The sequence below is a fragment of the Castor canadensis genome, chromosome 2, assembly GCF_047511655.1.
Source record: "Castor canadensis chromosome 2, mCasCan1.hap1v2, whole genome shotgun sequence".
NCBI classification, from domain to species: Eukaryota; Metazoa; Chordata; class Mammalia; order Rodentia; family Castoridae; genus Castor; species Castor canadensis.
In genome coordinates, this window is record NC_133387.1 from 169,852,992 (window position 1) to 169,862,901 (window position 9,910).

The following is a 9,910-nucleotide window of genomic DNA, read 5'->3' on the forward strand; positions in this document are numbered from 1 at the left end:
ACTCAGAGCTTCTTGATTGTTATGCAGGTGCTCTTCCACTTGCAACACATCTCCAGACCTTCAAACTATTTTTATATAAATTCATCTTACAGAAACTTTTGTTTAAAGTGCAATATGACTACGAAAGTGTGAGGAAAGAGGAAGGGATGGAAGGAAAAGGAAGGAAATTGTAATATTTTTTAAATTCTTAAAAATATAAAAACTGAACATATTAAACATTAAGCATTTTCAAGTAATTACTATGAAAAAGAAGTTATGATTAGGTAATGTGTATGCCTTTAATATTAATATATGCAAGGCTCAGAAAGGAGATTTTCCACAGGTTGTCTGATTGCTAAGTAGTAAACCAATATTTTAAAGCTGCTTTTTTGATACCAGATTTTGTTCTTTCTTTGGTACTAGCTGGGTTTCTAGAAGATTGAGAGCTTTGGAAAGTCTTTAATATTAACTAACGTCCTTCATTTAGGAGTGTCTCATAAGAAGAATAGGCTCTTTTAAATGAAAAAAAGTGAATTTGGAAAACAAAATTTTATTCCAAAGAAATATTTCTAGTTTTTTCTCTCAAGAAATAAAAAACAAAGAAGAAATAATCTCCTTTCCAAGCAAACAAATAAACAAAAAAGAACAAAAAATTATACCAAATAATAAATGCTACAGATCCAAAAACATTAGTTAACCAATGAATCACAGATGAAGAGGAGCTTTTTTTTCTTCTCTATCAATTTACCAAAGCTAGGAAAGAGGCTGATGTTGATTGGTGTTCGGGGTGAACCTACACCTATTTCTGTCCTATCTAGAGTAATTCAATGTCCCATTCTAAGATAATTTGATTATAGAATTTATATTTGTTTCCTGTGTATAATAAAATTTTATGGAATTTTCTTTTTCATTCTCACAAACTCTTTTATTTAACAGTGAGCAAATCTATAATCATCTGTATGCTTATATAATATATACTATATATATATTATGTTATTTATTTGTTTTAAAAATGAGAGGCCATGCACAGTGGCTCAATCCTATAATCCTAGCTACTTAGGAGGAGATAAGGAGTATTGCAGTTCAAGACCAGCCTTGCAAAAATTCTCAAGAGCCCATGACAACCAGTGGCTGGGCTCGGTGGCATACATCTGTCATCCCAGCTATGTAAGGAAGCACAAACAGGAGAATCACCGTCCAGGCCAGCCAAGTCATAGGGCCAGACCCTATCTCAAAAATGACAAAAGCAGAAAAGGCTAGCAGAATAGATGAAGTGATAGAGGGCCTGCCTAGCAAGCATGAGATCCTGAGTTCAACCCATAGTGCTGAAAAAAAAAAAAAAAGAGAGAGAAAGTAAATTCCCTAATACACATGAAAGTACATTATTTGGGAAATGGATTTTCAGGAACATCACTGCCACCACAATTTATTGGATACCTCTTTTATATCAAATTTCATTTTCACAAAAATTTTGCAAAGTACAACTTGAAAAGTTAAGTAATATACACAAGTCTAAATTATAACAAATGATTGGACCAGGTAGCATTTTGAATTCAGGTACAACTGAATTCACCAATCCATGCTATTGTATAACACAGGGGCTCTTATCTTAACTTATGTACCAGGTAGCCATGGACTTTCAGAGGGTTTTGAACTTGATGAAATTGTAAGCAAAATCTCATTTGCATGGGAATTTTTCTGAATAAGAAAAATCTACTCCTTTTATCACAGCATTGTTTCATACACTCCCAAAAGATGAAAGACTCCCAACTTTGAGGTAACAAGGGCTCACAATCCTTTAGTCCTATTTTGTGGTGCTAGTACCTCCCAGCTACAGAAGACAGTATGTCTTCCCAACTTGCTATTGTCCTATCTGTCCCTTCCAGTCCCTCGTCTTCTTGAGTTTTGAGAGATTTCTTTAGGAGTAAACATCAATCTGCCCTAAGAATTTGTTTCTCCTGATTCTGCTGACTAGTAACTTCATGCATATAAAGGAGAGGTCAGGATTAGCCACTGAAGTTCAGTTTGCATCTATGTGACCAGGTATGGGCCTTGGTTGGAGACACAAATAATGCCAACATCTCCTCACATGTGCCTCTTTAGTTTTGTTCTGGCACCAACTACCCAGCCACCCACTGAGGTACTGTAGTTCAGTTCTAGCACTAGCCACCTGGAGTTAGTACATATCTCTCTCAGAGTTAATGCATACTCCACAAGTTACAAGGATGCAATTCCCTAAAAGACTGCCATCTTTGAAGATGCTAACCACACATTATAGATTTGCAGGCCACCTGCACGTCTGAACAACTGCCTACAAAGTCCAGGATTCCCATGACTCCTTTAGGTTTAATAATTTGTCACAATGGAAGAGAACTGAAGGAAGTGCTATGCTTGTTATCATGTTTTATTGCAAAGGATGTCACTAAGGAACTGCCTAACGAAGAGACACAGAGGCAAAGTCTGGGGAACTCCCAAATGCACAGCTTCCAGGTTCTCTCCTTGTGGAATCAGAATACATCATCCTCTTGACATCAGCGTGTTCACATATTGAGCTTCGGTTTTCAGTGCTTTTATTGGGACTTTTCATTACAAAGGCAGAGTCCTAACCCTCTAACCCCATGTTTGGCCTTTCTGATGACTAGCTTCCATTCTGTAGCTGTCATTGGACCCACCTTCAGTCATCTAACTATTAGAAACTCAGGTGTGATCCAAGGGACTAACTAATAGTAAGAAAGACACTTTTATCATTCAGGAAATGTCAAGGTTTTTAGAAGCTCAATGCCAGGAACCCAAGACAAAGACCAGAAAAATTCTTTGTTATAAAACAATCTTTCCACTTACATATCTTTTTTCTATTTCCTGTTTTTTTTACCTTCTGTCAATAATTACCTTTCACTTCCTCCTTTTGTCCTCATTGCAGTTACTCCTCTGAACTCATCTTATTACTTGAACAAAAATGTTGCCTACCCTTTGTCTCATCAAGAAGAAGCATGTAATAAGATCTTACACATTTGTCAGCTATTGTACAAATCTCCAACAATGCAGATTATCTGTGAAGAGAGTTTGCGATAACATGGATCTGAATATTCCTCAAAGGCCCATGTGCTTGTGGCCCAGTTTGGTGCTATTGGAAGGTATTGGAAAGTTTAAGTGGTGTCTAGTGAGAGTTCTTCTAGATATTGGTGTGTGCCCTCGGAGGAGATAGTGGAACTCCAACCCCTTCTCTTCCTCTTTCTTTCACCTCATGACCATGAAGTGAGTTTTGCTCTATCCCTGCCATGATATCCTGTCCTCCATCAGAGGCCTAAAAGTAATGGGTCTTCCTAATCATTGATTGAAATTCTAAAATATGTGAGGCAAAATAAATCTTTTCACTTTCTAAGTTGATTGTCTCAGGTTATTTATTTATTTATATATTATTTGCAATAATGAGAAACTGAATAATACAGAGTAATATGAATTAATCCCCTGCTAATTCAAAGTAGGAGCAATGAAAGGTAAAACATGTGAATAACACGTGATATGACACACTACTGTCAACATACAATAACTCTGCTTTAAAGAAATAAGAAACAAGTTTTTTCTGAGCCAAATATGAGTGATCCTTTCCAAAGAACAGAGATTCAAGTTACTCAATGATATGTTCCACCATGGAAGAGGTTATATGAATTTTTATAGGTACAGAAAAGAAAGTCATGAATCAATGTGTTTATAAAACACATACCTAGGGTTCTCAACTAGGCGGGCTACAGAAAAGCAGGGAAGCCTATAGGATTTATATGTTTTTAACACATTCTTTGGTTTAGGATTAGTGGAGGCTAGAAGTATGTTAAGCTTAGTGATACATTCCAAGAGCTTTATCTAGATGCTATGAAGCCATTAGGACATATATACAGCCGTTGATAGTAAATGGCTATGAAAAGAAGCCAAAAATATCCCAATATAACTTTGGCTCTTTTCCTCCCTCCACAATCATACTGTTCTACTCAGCCAAGGTCAAGCAGTCGGTACAGTCTGAAATATAAACATAGCTTCTTCAGAGGAATTCAGTTCACATAATTTATTAAAATTTTTCTTTACAATAGAACATGCTGTTTGAATTTTAGGTCACCTGCAAATCACCTGAGGGTGATTTGTAAACATGCATTCTTATTCAATAGCTCTGAGTTGGGACCCAAGAGTCCGCACAGGAACCACCACAATGTGTGGAGTCCAGTGCAAAATGGAAGAAAATTCAAAAATTAAGAATTTCAAGATGAAATCAAGTAAATTAAAATAAATACAAAGCCCTTTCAAGAACAGAGCCCTGTATGGCTGACAGGACATATACTAACGATTCCTTACACTGAATTTGTAACAAGAACTCAGGTGAAGTTTGATGCTAGTAATTGATAGATCATAATTTGAGTAGCAAGGGTCTAAAAAAATGTTCTAAATCTTGTCCTCTATTTTGGATTCCTACTTTGTTCATTTACCTAATTTTCCTTAAATTAAAGCATTTGGGTTCTATAATAATCTCTAAGACCAATATTTGGTTTTTTGTTGCTATAGGATAATAAATATTTGTTTAATTAATGAGTATTGTGGTAAATCAATAAATGAGGTTTGTTCTTCATTTCTTTCCTTCCTTCCTTTTATCTTCCCATCAGATCCTTTTTATCCCATAATCTGTACTTTGAATTATCTGCATGAAAAATCATATTCTTCTCTTACCTTCAGTTCTGTGCACATACATTTCTTCTAGGAAGTTCTGACATTTTTATCAGCATGCTTATACATGACTATAGCTTTTCAGCAGGTATCTTCTGTTATCATAAGTGAGTGATATGTCTAACTCCAGTGAGTATAGAGTTTCTTTTCTAAGTGTCTTTAATATTTTATTTTTAAAAATTTTATTAGCATATAACAGTTGTACAGGGGGATACGTTGTGACATTTACATATGTGCTTACAATATACCTTAGTTAGATTTACCCCCAACAATGTTTTCCCTCTTTCCCCCTTTCCCTCGTCTTAGAACAATTTCAACTAGTTTCATTCTTCTATTTTAATATATGGATACGAAGTATATCCACCATATTCACCCTTATTCCCCCTTTCCTTGTGCCCACCCTCCTCCAACTGGTATCCACCCTGGAAAAGACTTATTTTCCCCCCTGCCCTCCATTTTTTAAGTGTATATTGATAGTCCAAGGGGGACTTCAGGCCTTGATATACCATGCTTTAATCAAATTAACCCCTCCCCACCACTGTGCGTTACTTACTCATTCTCCATCACCATGTTCCTCTGATATTCAACAACTTACAAGACAGTGTATTATTCTTTAATGTTTTAAACCATTTTGTTATAGAAATATTTCTAAAAATATATTACAACATATTCATTGCCTTTCAAGAAGAGAGTGAAAAACATGTTCTGAATTCTGGGGTTTAGTTACCATTTTTATGGGGTGCCTTAACACAGTAGAAACCTTTGAACTTCAGGGATTTTTAAGGTTATTTGCTCCTATGAAAAATGACCCAGGCCACTGAAACTTTTACTTCCTGATTTCGTTTCTTGTGCGTTTTCAAAAATTCTCCCTAAATTATTACCTGTAACTTTGTAGTGTTGTCGATTTGTTTGCATAAAATAGAATTTCCATTGTCAACTTTGTAATTTTCAATGTGGTTTAAAAAAAAAATCAGACAGCCAAGCTGAATAAGATAATTCCATAGCAAATCAATAGTCATTTCTATTGACTGACTGTGGGTGTAAGGAATTCACTTACGAATAAAAAACTAAATTTTAAGTTTGGCTACATGGGATATGTGACATCAATTTTTGAATAGTCACAGAACTTAACATTTTTTTAACTTCTGTATTCTCGGTGGAACTATTACCAGAGATCCAGATAATTACAGCCTTTCCATGAGTTTGCCTGACCATACAGGCCCAAGTTCTAATTTACACTTGGATTCCAGCTGAGCATTAGGTATCTCTATGTTTTTGAGTGGACTAGTATGTAATTTCCAAGTTTTCACCTTTTTTTAAAATGTGAAATAGTTCTAGTCCCTAAGCTTAAATATTTCTAAACTCATGTATAGTAAATCACTTTGATGCTTAACTGTTCAGAAATTGATGATTTTAATAATTTGGTAACATTTATCATTCAATGTGTCCCTTCTATTGCGCCATAATCATACTTGTTTCATTGCTTAGAGTGAAGTGGTTGCTGCATGCATTCTAAAAATGATATACTAATTTTTAAACCCCCACCTAGCTGGCTTTTATGACAACTGTCAATTAGGTTGAGCTTGGCAGACAATTATGGAGCATATAATGAAGGAGCAAGAGCAAGGAAAGGATGCCATGGCTTTTTCCCTCAAGTCTTCACACTCTGCAACAGGAATGCTTTCACTGGTAAAACTCTGGGGGAGGAGATGCACCTGGAGGCATGTTTACAAATCTTTAGGGAGCAGTCACTCCTGAGAGGCAAATATGCTTTTTCACCCTGACTTATCCAGGAATAAAAGTTTAATAAAGAGAACATATAATCATATACACATACAGAAATATGCACATATATACAGATGCACACATGTAAGTATCATATTAAGGAGAAACTGGAAAAGAGAAGTGAAAGAGGAATTCCTAAGGTGAGTAATTTGGGAAAGAGAGATGCAATGCCAGTGGTAGTGAAATAAAACAGCACCGATCTCTGTTCTTTATAAGCTTATGTTCCCATCAGGATTGCTGAAGCAGCTAGTGTTCATTTTGACACTTAAAACTAGAATACTAAAAATTTCTGAGAATAGAAAAACTCTTCAGATTTAGTTGAGGGGGAAAAAACCCATAACCTATGAAACAATGAAGTTCTTTTGGGGGTCTATGGCAAGAGCAGGGGTTAAAGGAGAGGGATGGGCAGGAAGGAATTTGGTATAGGAAGTCCTTCTCTATTATTGACCCCAAAATACAGAGCCATAAAAGCAAAAAAAGCTCCCATTCCAAATACTTAGCATGTGGTAAGAAGACTTACAAACTTCAGAAATTATCCAAGAAGAAAAGGAAGCCATTCAGCCACGTTTGGATCGGACACATATCTCATAGCACCATTTCTCTCTATAATTCTTAGTTTCTTATCAGAAACCCTGTTGCCTTCCAAATCCTTTTACTTTCCTTTTTCTTGACCTCAGACACCTCTGGGCATGTGCATCCAGGAAGAGAGAAATGGCTTGGGCAGAGGCCTAAAATGGTGTACAAATCTGTCATAAGTTCATCCTAAATCAACTGAACTCAGCCAAAGAAAAATAAATGGCTTGCAAACATAAAATGCCCTGGGAAACAGCAAGTTTATTTTTTTTAGTTTTCTTCTTTCCTCTCTATCATGTAGCTTTGCAGCCACCAGATGGCGATGTTAGAGACTGGCTTTCAGAGCCTCTGGGTGTAGTGGAAGGGTGAGAAAGGAAGTATTGATGTGAATCCTGTGGATAATCCTCTGTGTCTTTGGTTAAAATACAGTGTGATGAACAACAGCATCTTAAAGGTGAGGATGACTTTTCCTTCAAAGTTTATCCTGAAGCAGCAAGTCACTACAAATTTTCATTGGAGTTAGATCAGTTTAACCTTACCAGCCATTTCACCAATGAAAGGAAAGATGTTTTCAGAGACCCAGAGTTCAAATGAGGACTCCAGAGCAAGGGAAGAAAACCAACAAAACCAGTAAAGCCAGTCAGAACAAGCTCCTGTGCCAGTCCTTTGCTTGTGTCTTTCTTCCCAATCACTGGCTTCCCTGGTGGTCCCTCCTTGGAACCCAACACTCCAGCCAGCAACACACTGGCATTTTAAGATGCAAATGCTGCAGAATTACCAATAACCACACTGGCCAACCAAGGAAAGCTCCCATTGATTTCCTGGGTTGTAAATTGATCCAAATAATTTTTGTGGCTTCAGGGGCTCATTAACTCACTAATTTGAAATAATCTGAACATAAGCCGAGTTAAAGTTTTCTCTTGCCCTGTGTCTAGACTCATTTAGCTCAATTTCTTAGAGAAAAGTGCTGAGGAAGCCAAAGCTCAATGTGCAATATGCACTTGATTTCACTCTGTCCTACTGGCAGGCTCCTCACTTACAACCCTGGTTAACTGTCTGGGAGTAAGGTCAGAAAAGGACTTTCATGGGAGAGGATGGAAAAGAAAGTATGGATGAGATAATACAAATATACCCTACTTACTGGGTATCCAGCTTCTGGTTACATTTGAAGTAAGAGGAGTAAGCAAACTCCACATTGTTCCACCTAACAAATGCAGCTATAAAGTCTATACAGAATGCATGGAGCATCTCTTTAAAGACTCTACACAACACTTACTAATAGGAGTGTTGAGGAAGAAAATAAAAATTCAAACTACCACCAAACTGACAGGGAGTTTCACATAATTCTTTCTCTCTTTCCAATTGCAGACACACAGTAGCATAAAACCAGGAGTTGGCACTGACCTTGAACAAGGAACACTTTAAGAGAAATAGCAAAAGAAAAAAAACCATTTCTTTTCACAGATGACATAACCCACTATGTAGAAAAATCCCCCCAAATCTACAAAAGTACTCCTAGAAATAAACCTGAGTACAGCAAAGTCAACACACATTTAATTGTACTTCTATATAGTAGCAACGAATGATTTGAAACAAAAATTTTAAAACACCAAAAAAAAAAACTGTGAGGTATAAACCAACCAGTTTACCTCTGTACTGAACACCAAAACATGCTGATGACAGAAATCAAAAAGAACAGGTAAGTGGAGACACACACACAGTGCTTATGGCTTAGAAAACCCTCTATGGTAAAGATGTTAATTCTCAAATTGATCTACAGGTAACACAATTTCAAAAGTAAAAAACAAGCTGATTTAAAATGAGTAAAAATAATTTGGCCAAACACTGCATCTAAGAGGAGGTTTGTATAGAAAACAAGAAATAAATAAATACGTGGAAAGATGTTCAACATTAGTAGCTATTAGGAAAATGCAAATTAAAACCACATGAGGTACCTCTGCATACATCTTAGAATAGCTAAAACAAAACGTTTCGATAAAGTCAAGTGCTGGCAAGGACACAAAGTGGCTAGAACTCTCATGCATTGCTAGTAGGGATGTGAAATACAGCCTTACCATTTGTCAGTCTTTATAAAGCTAAACATCTATTTACCATATGACTCAGAAATCCTAAAACCTAGATATTTTACCTTAGAGATATGAAAACTTGTATTCACACAAAAACCTATATATCAAATGTTTATAACAGCTCTGTTTATAGTTCCCAAATCTGGAATCAATCCAAGTGTCTTTCAACTAGTGAGTGGAAATACATTTGTACAATTGGGTAACTTGCAGCTACAGAAAGAAACAAACTATTAATACTCAACTTGAATCTGAAAGGTGTTTTGAGGAGTGAAAGTGCATATATAAAGTTTATATAGTGCATAATTCTCTTTATATAACATTCTTAAGAAGGTAAAACCATAGTGATAGAGGTAGATGAGTGTTTGCCCAGAACAAGGTTGGGGAAAGAAGTAGTTCAGGGAGTTTGTGGGGAGATGTAATTATTCTGTGGCATAGGGCTATACTACCAATTGTAGTGGCAATATTCATAGAATAGTGCAGTCCAAAAAGATCCAGTTTTACTATACATTAATTTTAAAAATAAAAACTTAAAAACCCACTCTTGGCTGACAAATGATAAATGATAATTACTTGAGGAATTTGAAGAAAAACCCATTTTGTTCCGTAGAGAGAAAGTGCCAAGAAAATGAACTGTGCACACCTGTATGGGATAGACATATATCATCTCATTTAATCCATATGACTCTCTCATGGTTGGGTTTTATTATTCTCAGCTTAAAGGTGAGGAAGGGGAACATAGAAGAGCTAAGTAAAATGTTCAACATTAGATAGTTAGT